Consider the following 15864-nt stretch of genomic DNA (forward strand, 5'->3'; position numbering starts at 1 on the left):
TACTGCTTAAGTGCCAGGCATCCCAGTCTTTCAATTTCAGTACCTTTCTTGAAAATAAATCTAGGGGAGTCCTCTCAGGCTGTAATTATACTTACAATATAAAAATGCTTTATTGGGTGAGGTCTGTTTTTCAGTGATTCTCTCTAAACCACCAAAATGTATGATGCCTTATTTCATAATATTTATAAGAAAAAAGTCCAAATGTCTAGGCATAGCTACATTTTTCAATCAGAACATCTATTTTTCATAATACAGAGCAGTGCCAGAATTTAAAGTGAGATTTCTATTGAAGAAAAGACTGAAATGTACTTTTGTAAGTGCCCCTGAAAAGAACATGGTTCGACATTAAAAAATATTTTCCCCAGATCTGGGGTTCTAGAAATTTTCCACAAAAGGGTCATTTTCTTTGTGTGTAATTGTCTAAAAGGATACACAGGCAGTGAAGGAATGAAAAGGAATGACTTACTCCAGGATTCGAAGCCCTACAGGAATGGATAGACCTGCCATTCTCTGGTGGTTCCCTTCTCATTGGAAATACCACTGAGACAAGGAGAGACTGTGAAAAAACTAGGAAGGGCTATGGAAACACCTGTGCTTTTCAATTTCTAGAGTCCTCATTTTTTGGCATTATGTAAACTCTTCCTTTCTGAGATTTGAATGTTTCATCATTGAGAAGTCCACAATAATTCTTCAACTGGATCTAAGAATCTAATTAGGTAACTTCTTTTCTCCAACACCAGGAAAGGGTCTTGGCATAGAAATCCTCTTTGTTATTTTAATGTATGCATTTTGCACTCTAATCACAGCTTCTTTTTCTGCAACTCTCTCACTCCATGTTTTCGTAATGTCTTGTATTTTTTTTTTTTTTAATCTCAAAAGTACTCAGTCACTAAAGCCTCTACTTTTTCTTCCTATTAGTCACCTCTTATTTTTACTTCTTTCTCTATTTATTTTAAACCCATGGTCAAATTTTAGTTCGTCTCTTGCTAATCTCCTAGTTCCCTCTTATGTAAAACTCCAACTGGGTTCCTCCTTTGCACTCTTATTTAGGCCTTGGAAAGCTATTTCAGGAAATTAGAAACTGAAGCTTCTGTCACTGCAGAAGAATGATACCTATGCTGAATTGGACCCTGAACACTTCCTCAGTCCTTCAGTGTTATCCAAGTCCTTTCTTTCTTCTGTTATCTGTGGCAGCTATTTCAACCCTCTCTGAACTTCCTAGATTACCTAATACCTACCATCCATTGTCAGCTTATATTTCACATAGAAATAATATTGCCATGAAAACCTTTCTAAATTACTGCCATCAACTACTAGATTGCATCCACACCCATCATTTTTTCCTCTTTATCTTACCTCCAGTGAATTCTTCTTCCATCTGTGCTAGGATTCTATTCTCTTCTGCTTCTTTCTTTCTTTTTTTTTTCTTTGAGTAAATTTATTTCAGGTTAATTTGAGGGTACAAACAACCAGGACAAGGTCACCATATTTGATTTAGTTCGGTAGAGTCCTTTTCATGGTTTTGTCCTACACACAAAAAGTGTTCCAAACATCCTCACCCCATGCCCATTCAGTGAGAGCACCCAACACCCTTCACTCCCCCTCACTCACTACCCCTTCCTCCAACTTGAATTGAAATGAGTTTTTCATCTATATGAGCGTGCATCAGATCATCTACTGGCTTCATATTAGTATTGAGTACATTGGATTCTTGGTTTTCCATTCTTGTGTTGTTTTACTAAGAAGAATGTGTTTCAGCTCCATCTAGGATATTACAAAAGATGCGAAGTCACCATCTTTTTAATGGCTGAATCGTATTCCATGGTATGCATGTACCATAATTTGTTAATCCATTCCTGAGTTGATGGGTATTTGGGTTGTTTTCACATCTTGGCATTTGTAAATTGAGCTGCAATAAACTACTGCAAAAGACCTTATGATAAAATGATTTTTTTTCTGGGTAGATGCCTACTAGTGAGATTGAGGGATCAAATAGGAGGTCTAATTTGAGATCTTTGAGGATTCTTCATACTTCTTTCCAAAGAGCTGTATTAGTTTGCAGTCCCACCAACAATGTAAGAGTGTTCCCCCCTTTCCACATAAGTGCCAGCATCTGCATGCAGTTTTGGGACTTTGTGATATGAGCTGATATTACTGGGGTTAGGTGATATCTAAGGGTGGTTTTGATTTGCCTTTCTCTGATTATTAGGGATAATGAGCATAAGTTTGTCAGACATTTGTCTGTCTTCCTTAGAGAAGACATTATATTAATGTATCTTGCCCAGTGATGTATGGGATTGTTAGTCCATGGTGATCAAAACGGGATGGTGTTGGCACAAAAATATAGCATAGACATTTGGAACTGAATAAAAAACCATGAGATGAAACTAACATCTTAGAGCCAACTGATCTTTGATAAATCAAACAAGAGCACACACTGGGGAAAAGAATCCCTATTCAATAAATGGGGCTGGGAGAACTGGATAACCATATGTAAAAGACTGCAACTGGACCGTCAGCTTTCATCAGTCACAAAAATTGTTTCAAGATAGATAAAAGATTTAAATCTAAGGCATGAAACAATAGAAATCCTTGAAGAATGTGTGAAAAAAACACTTAAAGATTTCAACCTGGTGAAAGATTTTATGAAGCAAACTTTCGTGGCAATTGCAACAACAAAAATAAGTAAATGGGACTTAAACCGAAAATCTTCTGTACAGCTAAGGAGACAACAACCAAAGCAAATAGACAACCTTCAGAATGGGAAAAGCTATTTGCATATTACAAGTCAGACAAAGGCTTTATAATTAGGATTTACAGAGAATTAAAAAAAATTTTTTTTGAGTCTTGCTCGGTGTTGCCTTGACTAGAGTGCAGTGGCGGCACGTTCACAGTTCCCTGTGACCTTGCAACCTCAAACTCCTGGGTCGAGCAATCCTCCTACTTCAGCTTCCCAAGTAGCTGTGCCACCACCACACTCAGCAAATTTTTCTACTTTTTGTAGGAATCGAGGTCTCACTTTTGTTCAGGTTGGTCTTGAACTGTTGACCTCAAGCAATCCTTTCTAGCCTCCAAGAGTACTAGGATTACAGGCATGAATCACTGCATCCAGCCCTTTTCTGTTTCTTAAAGGGAGTACATTTTCATAAATTATTCCTCTTCTTTCATCCTTTCTTCTTTACCTTTCTGCCTGAAAGTTTCTTCCACTTTTGTGTTTGATATATTCTCTCCTATATTTTTCTTAGAAGGAGAAGCAATAACAATAAATAGTCGAAGTTCACAATTTAATAATGTATCTCCAGTCACATACATGTCTATTTCTCTCCTGTCCTTCACAGTTAAGCATTAAAGTGTTAAGCATGTTCACTTTATCTATTTCTTCAAATCTCAGTCATTCCTAAAGCTACTGCTCTCTGCACTCTTCCCTCACTATTATACTTAACTTGCTATCTCCTAGGTAACAAGTGGCATTCTTGTTTCTATATCTAGAGCCACTTTTCTGCTGACATCTCACTTGAAGTCTGCAGTCTATAGCAGTATTGATTATTCCTCCTTATAAATCTTTTTCTTTGAGTTTTATGTTCTAGATGACATCTTGAGAACAAAAATCTAGCTCACATCTTTCCAAAGCTTCCCTAGACCTATAAGAAATTTCATGAAAATGGAAGATGCAATCTTGTTGCAGAGATAATAAACAAGAAATAACACAAGTGGTAGATCTGAAGTTTTATAACACAGTTGGAATATAGGAAGCAGACTACATAGGATTATGTACAGGATACTATAGAAATTGGAGCTCAGGACACCAGAGATAACTAGGAGTTTCCCAAGGGAGTCCAGACAACTTCCAACTTCAAAATCACCAAATGCAAAGACCCACATGAATATTTTTGACCAATGTGAATTAACCAGATAATTTAGTAAGTAAACACTTTAGAAAACCTGAGATAGATACATTTTTTTCCTATTGTAAATCAAATACCTAGCAATTGGAGTTTTTGAATCAAGATAAATCCTGAAAATTCTTTCCTAAACACAGAAAGTGATATATCTGAGCACAGCTACTAGTGAATGAGAATTAAGGATGAGAAAGAAATATCACATAGCCTAAGGGCAGTCTTGACCAAAAATTGGCAAACTTTTTAACCAAAGGATGATGTAGTTTAAGGCTTTGCAGTCCATCTAGTTTCTGTTTAACTACTCACCTCTTATTATTATAGCATGAAAGTGTCTGTAGAAATTACACAAGCAAATGTGCATGGCTGTGTTCATTAAAACTTACTATGTATGTCAGCTCCTGATTTCAACTAGACATTTTTGAAAATGAAAGGAAAGATTGACTGAGGCTAAGCAGCTCATTTTCTGTTTTTTAAATCCAGGTGAATGTACAGGATGTCCCAAAAGTTGTCCCTAACGTCAAAATACACAGGGAAAATGGGAATTGTAGCTAACTGTACCTTACAAAATTTTACAAAATATTCTCTGTGTGTTGGGCACCTCTTTTTAAAATTTCGTAATGAATATTTTGTAAATAAAGGTACATTTAGCTACAGTTTCCCATTTTCCCTGTGTATGGTGACTTTAGGGCTGACTTTTGAGAAACTCTGAAGATGCTATTCAGTGTTAATTAAAAAAATATAATCTGTTGTATGAGTAAATAAGTGAAAGCTCAGTAAGAAATTAGAATGGCAAATTCAAATAGATTTGTACATAGAAAGAAAGGAAGACGAGTAATTTTGTACATTTCCTAATTTTTTCATCTTTTATAGGTGGGAAATAATGACCAAAGTTGATGAATTATATAATAAAATTTTAAGTATAATACTTGACAACTTAATCTCCAGATTTTCTAAAAAGGAAAACGATTTAACATTAGTTGACTGTGGAATAGAGAAGAAACATTTTATATTTTTTATTTTTCTCAATACTTTTTTCACAAGGTCCTTGAATTATTTCTATAATAAACATTACAGAAATAAATATAAATTTATATTTTATATAATTTCATATAAATTTTATACTTTATATTGTTTTATATAATTTATGTATTATATAAAATTATATATAATAAATATGTAAATAAATCATATAAAAATAAGTTTTATATAAATTATATAAAATATAAATTTAAAAGATTATTACACGCTCATACAATGGAGTATATGATGCAGCCATTAAAAAGAATAGCATAGGTCTTTATGTACTGATAGAAAAAGATGTCTACAGATTGTAGAATATATAATATGGTCCCTACATACAGCAGTATGGATTCAGAAGTTAATTCTGTATTAATACAGTACCTATACTTTGTTGCTATTTTTTTCAGGTTTTATTCCTTGGATAATTTCCTGTATTCTTGTATTGAAAAATAAGTGAATGATTGAAACAAGGGGGGAAAGACAAATATTAGTATGAATCATGTCTTTATTGTATCCTGAAAATATATCAGATTATTGATTCCCTACATTGAAGTCCTGGCTTGAATGGCCTCTCCATTTGTAAATGCAATTAAGAAGTCCATTCAGTTTGAGTTAATATACATGGTCCATTCAAGTTAAGTGAGTTGACTTAAAAACCCCAGCATTAGTTTAGTATCTAAATATGCTTCGAAAAATAAAGATAAATAAAATATTCCCTCTCCTTTTCAGGTGCTTTCTAAGAACTGTATGTATCATTTGAAAAATTTTCTGGCAATATTTCCCAAGATTGCTTTACTTCAAAATCTGACAGCATGTCTCTCCCCTCACATACATATCATCTAACTTTTAAACAATTATAAGTTAAATACTCTCAACAATGCAACAGAGAATGTCGTTTTTGTAACTGTGGAGAATGACATGTAGAAAACAATTATGTTCTTTTATTTCTGATGTACGTCTATTAAAAATATGTGTAGACAGTTTGGTTTGATCATAGCTCTCTTAGTTCAGTCCATTTATTTCTTCTCTTAGTTCAGTCCATTTAAGAATCTTCTATGGTGATGGCGTTGGGTTAGGTAATGACAATGATATAACCAAGAGGAATAAAAAGGGCAGCATTTCACTTGGTTAATCCAACTGAGGATTTGGGAGATGCTAGTGAATTAATTTGGCTGTTTTTTTGTTGTTTGTTTGATTTTTTACTTATTTATTTATTTTGAGACAGAGTCTCACCATTTCCCCCTTGGTAGAGTGCTATGGCGTCACAGCTCACAGCAACCTCAAACTCTGGGGCTCAAGCGATTCTCTTGTCTCAGCCTCCCAAGCAGCTGGGACCACAGGTGCCCGCCACAATGCCCGGCTATTCTTTTTTTGTTGTAGTTGTCATTATTGTTTGACAGACCTGGGCCAGGTTCGAACCCACCAGCCTTGGTGTATGTAGCTGCTGCCCTAGCTGCTGAGCTACAGGCGCTGAGCCTAATTTGGCTGTTTTTTGCAGATCCTGAATCACTTGTATCTTACCTTCTCAATGTAAAGCATTTGTTTATTGTCTCTCACTTTGGATGGGTTTGGTAATGTTTGTGCAATGTTAAAGAGTCCATGGTTTCACCCAGTTCTCCACATTGCGATGACAGCCTCTTTATCTCACTTCCAGTAGAGTAAGTATTCCTGCATGGCAATGACCATATGATGTCCTTTGATGACTCTTGAATTTCAAGTTAAGCTATTCAAAATGTAGCTGCTTTATAATAAAATTAAAGCAGGCAGTATTATTTACTGTATTCAAATAAGCTTTGGGTTGAATGAACAATTTTCACTTTCATCGGATTTGGATGTCATGGGTAGATAGGAAGATTATCTACCTATAAGATAATTTAGCTAATAACTAAGCTCCTCCTATTACCACGGAAAATGATTTGGAAAAGGAAGGGGACCCTACGAAGAAATACAAAGGAGAGAAAGAGAGCTCACTGTAGATATCGCCTCTCTTGTCATCTGTACTCTGTATATAAAATAATTTTGAAAATTTTGGAATAGGAAAGTAACATGAAAAAAGATATTGGAACTAAATGTCTATGTCGCTGCTTCTGAGTATAAGAGATTGAATTGGAATCTTATTTTTTATATAGGAAAGAATTCAAAGGCCTGTTTTTGAAGGAGTGATCTTAGAAAAATTTCGCCTTAAGAGGAATCATCAAGCCTGAGTTCAGGACTATATGTAAATAATACAAAGGAGCAAGAAATGAAGGTACCCAAGCTAGCAAAAGATGAGTGTAGAACAAATCTTCTTGGAAAAACTGGTGGTGTCATCTATACTTAGCATTCTAGCCGGGAGAAAGAAATGGATTTGTCAGGTAATCTTCTACACTGAACCCAGAAAATAATTGGTTTATAAAATAATATCTACACACACACTAATAAAAACAAATTGCTTATGACATTCAGATTAATAAAATTGAACGGTTTTCAGACATGGCGATGAGATTTACAAATATGTATAATTAAAACACAAACTCTTAAGTCACGTCTACAATGTCTCTGGGCACTGGTGTTTTAGTACTAACAATGTTGTGTTCCTCTGGTTTATTCATGAATATGATCACGAGTTCTTATAGTGTAATTAAAGTTACATTTAAACATTTCAGAGTTTTAAACTTTTGTGGTAAGAGGGAAAGCTACCATAGCAAAATAATTTCTTTTTTTTCCCAAAAGTGATTAACCAGCAATATCAATTGTTTAGATTGTATCAAAGGACAGCCTTAGGAGATATTAATTTGCTATGTTAAAATCTGTATTTTTATTTCCATTTTTAATATTTTGATTATTTCATAAAACCCTCTATTGCCTTTTTTATCACAGTTCTAAAATCATGCAATTCAACACCTAATTATGCTTAGTGTTGCTTGGTCCAGAAATTTTGTATTAAAGCTATTTCTATATTCAAATTAGATTATTCACAAAGTCTTCCATTATACAAGAATCCATATGATTAAATCTACATTTCACTGGACTACATGTAACTAATTTTTTAAATTGATCTCTAATGTCTCACATATTTCAGTGTGATGTTTACAAACCAAAAAGGTTGTATTGCTTTTCTATTATACCTAATTTAGTAATACTAGGCCCTGTGTCTTTAAATAATATACAATTTTGTTCTATTTGTTTTTTAAGGATATCTACAAGAGCTTAGAAATCTGAAAATTATATAGATCCTGGGATCAGATTGCCTTCAAAGTTTTGATACTATGTTAGGAAACTGTACTTTATGTTATTATTATGCTAATGTAGTAATTAGATAACTATATTTTAAAAACATGTTAAGAATTAGGAAAATAATATTATGGGGATAGTCTTATGAAATATACTATTTAATTTTTTTAAGTCATAGTTAGCTCTATTTTGTCAAAGTTATAAAATTCAACAGTATGAGTTGCTAAATACATTGTGAGTAGAAAAGAATTGAATATAGCCAAAAGAATTTACTGGATTTTCAGAATACTATTTACGTTCAGAATAAAATGATTCATAAGGATATTTCTTCCCAAGAGCCTAAACATTCTATAAAATAACACTTTTTGAACTATTGTTTCTAAAATAGTCTTAAAGTCAAAATTGGGAGTTCAAGCTCTTGCTTTTAAATATTAAATTTAAAATTTTTCAGTTTGGTTTGCCAAGAATAAGTCAGGGAGGTGGCACCTGTGGCTCAAAGGGGTAGGGCGCCAGCCCCATATGCCGGAGGTGGCGGGTTCAAACCCAGCCCCGGCCAGAAACTGAAAAATAAAAAAGAATAAGTCAGGGAAATATCTGATCTATATTCTAACATTATAATTAAATACAATTACATCATCTGGGTGCTGTGTATCAATCACTCCCATTCCTTCTCAAATTAGTATTAATATGCTTTTCTGGGGAAAACTCTTGGAGTTTCACACGGTACTGTGAAAGGTGCATTTTTCAACATGAAAAAATGTTTTGTTTAACTTTTTAAAGTGTTCTAGTAAATATTTTTGTTACTCTGCATTTTCTGTTATTGATTAATATGTTACTTTATTTTTAAGATGCAATCTAAGTGTTATATTACTTATATTATATTATATTACTATTTATCTTTAGTAGTACTCCATAAAGGAGAGGCCATAAATATTAAATAAAATTTATCCAGGGATGTAAACAAATATTATTCTCAAACAATAGTATATTTCTTCTTGGAAATATTACAATTTTTTTTTTGTTTGTTTTTTTATTATTGGGGATTCATTGAGGGTACAATAAGCCAGATTACACTGATTGCATTTGTTAGGTAAAGTCCCTCTTGCAATCATGTCTTGCCCCCAGAAGGTGTGGCACACACCAAGGCCCCACCCACCTCCCTCCTTCCCTCTCTCTGTTTTTCCTTCCCCCCCATAACCTTAATTGTCATTAATTGTCCTCATATCAAAATTGAGTACATAGGATTCATGCTTCTCCATTCTTGTGATGCTTTACTAAGAATAATGTCTTCCAGTTCCATCCAGGTTAATACGAAGGATATAAAGTCTCCATTTTTTTAATAGCTGAATAGTATTCCATGGTATACATATACCACAGCTTGTTAATCAATTCCTGGGTCGGTGGGCATTTAGGCTGTTTCCACATTTTGGCAATTGTAAATTGAGCTGCAATAAACAGTCTAGTAAAAGTGTCCTTATGATAAAAGGATTTTTTTCCTTCTGGGTAGATGCCCAATAATGGGATTGTCAGATCAAATTGGAGTTCTAGCTTGAGTGCTTTGAGGTTTCTCCATAGTTCCTTCCAGAAAGGTTGTACTAGTTTGCAGTCGCACCAGCAGTGTAAAAGTGTTCCCTTCTCTCTATATCCACGCCAGCATCTGCAGTTTTGAGATTTTGTGATATGGGCCATTCTCACTGGGGTTAGATGGCATCTCAGGGTTGTTTTGATTTGCATTACTCTAATATATAAGGATGATGACCAGATTTTAGTCTATACTACAAAGCCATAGTGGTCAAAACAGCATGGTACTGGCACAAAAATAGAGACATAGACACTTGGAATCGAATTGAAAACCAAGAAATGAAACTAACATCTTACAACCACCTAATCTTCGATAAACCAAACAAGAACTTACCTTGGGGGAAAGACTCCCTATTCAATAAATGGTGTTGGGAGAACTGGATATCTACTTGTAAAAGACTGAAACTGGACCCACACCTTTCTCTACACACAAAAATTGATTCAAGATGGATAAAGGACTTAAATTTAAGGCATGAAACAATAAAAGTTCTCAAAGAAAGCATAGGAAAAACACTGGAAGATATTGGCCTGGGGAAAGACTTCATGAAGAAGACTGCCATGGCAATTGCAACAACAATAAAAATAAACAAATGGGACTTCATTAAACTGAAAAGCTTCTGTACAGCTAAGGAGACAACAACCAAAGCAAAGAGACAACTTACACAATGGGAAAGGATATTTGCATATTTTCAATCAGACAAAAGCTTAATAACTAGGATCTAAAGAGAACTCAAATTAATCCACATGAAGAAAAGCCAATGATCCCATATATCAATGGGCAAGAGACATGAATAGAACCTTCTCTAAAGAAGAAAGATGAATGGAAATATTACAATCTTATCAAAAATGATGCAGCCATAACAAAGTAAAATCCAGATAGAATGAAATATAAAATTATATGGACTCCAAAACAGAATGGGTTAAATCTTACATTGTTTTCCCTTATTTCCACCTTTCCTATTCACATATGGCTGTGCCCATTTGCCATTAGTACACAATCTATTGAACCTGGAAAATGAAATTTAGTTTATCTTACTTTCTGAATTTGAAACAGATTCTGCTTTATTAGAGGGTAAGAAGACGGTTTGTTGTAATTTAATCTCTTCTGCAGACAGATTTTGAGCACTTGTTGACTGATGAAATGATTGATTATTCCACACTAATATATCGGTCCAACAGTTCTGTTGCCATATCTAGTTCTGAGACATCACATATACTTAAATATTGCCTTTCTTCATCTTGACCCAGGAAAGATTGTATTTCATCTGTAAGTGCAGATCACCTGATTATACATAAAGGAATTCCTGAATATTATGGGCAAATGTTGTACCTTTGTATACAGGGTGTCCATAAAATTCTGTGCAATTTACTACATTAAACTGTTTTTACCTGACTCTCTTAAAAATATTATACACTGAACATCTACACTATATTCATTTGATGAATTTTTGACTAGGGATTATATTTAGGTACACAGATTTCCCAGCCATAAGAGCACGTGTTTTAGGAAAACAGTTATGAATGTACATTGTTTTTGGCCTATTTCATGATAATTACTAATTCACTTGTCATGTCAGTGGATATGAAGAAAACCAGGCACTGAAGTGCAGCTTGAAACAGAATATCTTCCCTTGAGGTTTGACACTGAATTGTCCAGTTAATTGGAAAATAAATTACAGTGGAAGCAATTATGTTTTATGCCCAATGTTGTATTTTTTTTAATAAAGGCTCACGTTTTACTTATAATATGATGTAATGATATGATTTACTTACAATATGACAGTATTTTCAAGTTCAGTTAATATCTTTGTGTTACTTGATAAATTTAATCCATAACAAGTGCATCTTGTGTTGGACTGTTTCCTTGAAATGACTTTCCTCTTGAAAATATTTGTGCATGAACAAGTATAGAAAGATTTCACAAGATGAAAATGTTTGGACATTTTTCATGACACACCATATTTAGGCAGCAAATATAGATGAGCTAGCTAAATTCTGACTGTAAATTTGATTAGTTTGGGCATGACGAGCAAAGAAAGTTTGTGATCATCATTACTAGAACCTGAACATAAACTTGGGAGACTTACTCAGTTTCTCCTAATCTGACAAATAGCCTTTCTAAAATATTACTAACATTCACCCAGACTGCGTGAAATTCTTTAGGGATTGTGGACTTTTTCACTATCTTTACGAATTTTTTGACTGGATGACTCTTAGTAAAATTTTTCCATGTATTGAGCTCAATTCTGACCCTTCAGAAATCTTAATTACTGATCCTGTTTTGGGCTGCTATAGTTAGATGATACATCGTCTATTTGAAGAAAGCTCTCAGGTAACTCTTTCAAGTTGAAATGTGCCTGGTACCTTGAAGCATTCTTGATACTTTTATGCTTTTTAGTCACTTTGATCATTCTGGTGCCTCCTTCTACTGAACATAATCTAATTTGTTAATTAAAGGTTTCTTCTTATTTTCTCTTCCTCTTTTAAAATAATTAGTAATTTGTTTTAGAGAAAATGAGTTGTTCATTAAAATCTCTTTTATTCTTTACCTATAGATGGCCGGTTTTCTTGGACATAAATCCATAAAATTTCTTAACTCCCTGAGGTGGTCTCTAACTTCTGGTCAATCACATTAAGAAGAAAATGTTAAATGTATTTTCCATGAAAATGTCTTAAAAGGATGGACTAACATGGACAGAACTTTTTCTTTTACCTCTTGTTGTCTTTCTTCTGGTAATTCAGAAGTAAAATGTGGCTCACTCATTCTATATCAATGACTGAATAGGAAAATCAGATATCAAATGACATTATAAATTACCATCTATAAATTACCTATCTCTAAATTATTCTCAATGTGAGAGAAGAACGGTCTGCCAATTTGTTTAACACTAACTTGTTTAAGCTATAGAGTTTTTGTTTGTTTGTTTTAACAGCCAAACTCAATATATAATGCATGTTTCAAAAATAGTGCCTGGAGGCTTGGCACCTGTAGCTCAGGCATCTAGGGCGCAAGCCACATACACTGAAGCTGGCAGGTACGAATCCAGCCCAGACCAAAAAATAGCCGGGCGTTGTGGCGGGCACCTGTAGTCCCAGCTACTTGGGAGGCTGAGGCAAGAGAATTGCGTGGGCCCAGGAGTTTGAGGTTGCTGTGAGCTGTGATGCCACAGCACTCTACCCAGGGAAATAGCTTGAGACTCTGTCTCAAAAAATATACACATATAACTCTGGAACAAAGTTGGTAATGAAGATATAGTTTAATTTGATGATCTTGCCAAAATTTGGACATGGCACTTCTAGGAGTGCATGTTATAGTAAGTGGTACAGTACATTTTTTTTTTTTTTTGTGGTTTTTGGCCGGGGCTGGGTTTGAACCTGCCACCTCCGGCATATGGGACTGGTGCCCTACTCCTTGAGCCACAGACGCCACCCGGTACAGTACATTATTAACCTGGGTTGACTTTGTTGTCTGCTACAATTCCTAGTTTGTTTGTTTGTTTGTTTTTAACAAGAAATGCCCTTCAGCATATTCTCAAATGCAAATAATATGATTTTTTAAAATCTAAAATATAAGGTGTGTCACAGGGAAGAACACAGGGCTTTGAAGTCAAATAGACCTTAATTTTAAGTCTGATATTTCTTAAATTCTTTATCCCTCATTTTTTACTATCTGTAATATAGAGTTAATAGTAATTGCTTTATTGACATTTAACAAAAATAGGCATCTTTTGGTTGTAAGCCGGCTTCTAACCTACCAAAATCTTTGGGAATTCCATTCTTTGATATGTTTATGTTTACCAGCACTATCTACTCTGATCATTTGATGTAAGTATTCCATTGATCCATCATGCAAATTTAATAGTAGATGAATAATGAGTTTTATCTGTAGCAATGCTTCTTCAACTTTGGTGTCCCTGAATTAACTTGATCATCTTGTTAAAAGTGCAGATTCCAATGTGCATGATTAGGTTAAGCCTGAGACTGTGCATTTATGACAAGCTTCCAGGTAATGCTGGTTTATTATATTTTGAAAAATAACAATATGGCTTTATAATTTGTTCCTCCATATTCCAATTTGAAAAAAAAGGTTTTATTTATTTATTTAGGCCATAGGATCATATACAGTTGGCAAAGTAAGTATGAATTAGGGAGGACTGGAATTCTGTGATTTTTTTTGATAAAGAAATGTGAAGACCTTTAAAGTATATTGGAGAAAGCACCAGTCTTTTGAACATGTGTTTTCTTTTTTTATTGTTTTTTTATTAAATCATACCTTTGTACATTGATGCATTTATGGGGTTCAGGGTTCTGCTTCAATATACAATGTGTAATTCTTACATTGAACTAAGTAACACATCCATCACAATTATACTTATTTCTTAATAGTTTTGAAATGTACCATTGCATCATGCACATTAGGTGAGGTCCCCCCGAATACCCTTCCTACTCTCACATTCCCCCTCCCCTCTGTCTCCTCTTCTCTTCTACTTTCTGGACTATAGTTATGTTTTGCCATTCATATGAGTGTGTAGATGGTTATATATTGATTTCATAGTAGTATTGAGTTCATTGGATACTTTTTTTCCCCGTTCTTGACGTACTTTACTAAGAAGAATAGGTTCCAGCTCCATCCAGGTAAACACAGAAGATGTGAAGTCTCCTTCTTGTTTTATGGATGCATAGTATTCCATGTTTTCATATGCCACATTTGTTAATGCATTCATGGGTTGATGGGCACTTGGGCTATTTCCATGTCTTGGCTATTGTGAATTGGGCTGCAATAAACATTCTAGTGCAAATGTCTTTGTTGTAAAATAATTTTTGATCATCTGGGTATATACCTAGTCTAGTAGAGGAATTGCAGGATCAAATGGTAAGTCTACTTTTAGTTCCTTGAGTATTCTCCAAACTTCTTTCCAAAAAGGTCGTATTAGCTTGCATTCCCACCAGCAGTGTCGAACCGTTCCCTTCCCTCCGCATCCTCGCCAACATCTGTAGTTTAGGGATTTTGTTATGTGGGCTAATCTTTGATACATGTGTTTTAAAACCCACATTACTAACCACATGAACTTTGGCAAGTTATTTAACAGTAAAGTAAGGATATAATTATACTCAATTGATTAAACATTTTAATGATAATATCATGCTAAGAAGCAGACAGCACAGTACTTATTGCATATTAGAAACTTAACAACTATTAGTTTCTTTTCCTCTTCTTAATTGGTATTTCCATGTTTTATGTTTATTTTATTAACAATTTCCTTTTTGTATTTACTATTTCATTTCTTCTATTTCCTTTGCATATATATATTCTGAAACCAATATATAAACACTTACTCATAGTGATGATAAAACACAAATGTAGTTTAGCAAATGTAGGAAAAGGAAAGGATGGAGAGAGGAGGGCAATTAGTGGGATCTCACCTAATGTGCACAGTGTTAGGGCATATTTCAAAATAACTAAGAGTAAATTTTAAATTTCTTACCACAAAAACCCAAATTAACTATTTCTTTGTCCTTGCTCCATAATCATTATTTATCTTTTAGTTTACCTGTTTTGTCTTTGGATACATCAAAATCTACTTTTAACACATCCTTTGGATTTAAAAAATTTAGTAAATATATTTTATATTTCTACAAGTCCTTTTTGTTCTTGTAATTTTTTTATTATAGTATAATTTAAAGCAGAAAAATTGACCCCTTTTAATGTACAGTTCTGCGAGTTATGACAAAGACATATATTTATGTAAACGCCATCACAATCAAGATATAGAACTATTTCAGTCCCTCCAAAATTCTCTGTGTCACCTGGGCTTAGTAAAAACCAAGAGTTGTTGGTTTACTTAAATATAAAGAACCATTCCTTATTTCCTTATTTCATCTTCCCTAACTTTGATCCGTTATATCCTATACTTAGATAACTTCAGCCATCAACATAATGGTGGGAAATTATAATATTATAATATATAATATGGGTTCATTTGATACAATAGAACAAAGGAGTGTTGATGGCATTATATAACTTCATTGCAGTTTATTATTTCCTTTAAAATGAGCAGTTTTTATGTGAAACTTCTGAATAGGTGGCTGAGGACATTCAAGGGAGTAGATAACCATTTCTACCATTATTAATCACTTATGATAAGCAACC

At 33.9% G+C, this 15864-nt stretch overlaps 1 protein-coding gene across 1 annotated transcript in view; it reads left to right on the plus strand.

Annotated features, from left to right (window-relative positions):
• KCTD8 (potassium channel tetramerization domain containing 8) overlaps positions 1 to 15864 on the plus strand; it is a 274488-nt gene that overhangs the window by 132540 nt on the left and 126084 nt on the right. The window lies entirely within an intron of this gene.

This window comes from Nycticebus coucang, chromosome 23 (assembly GCF_027406575.1).
Source record: "Nycticebus coucang isolate mNycCou1 chromosome 23, mNycCou1.pri, whole genome shotgun sequence".
NCBI classification, from domain to species: domain Eukaryota; kingdom Metazoa; phylum Chordata; class Mammalia; order Primates; family Lorisidae; genus Nycticebus; species Nycticebus coucang.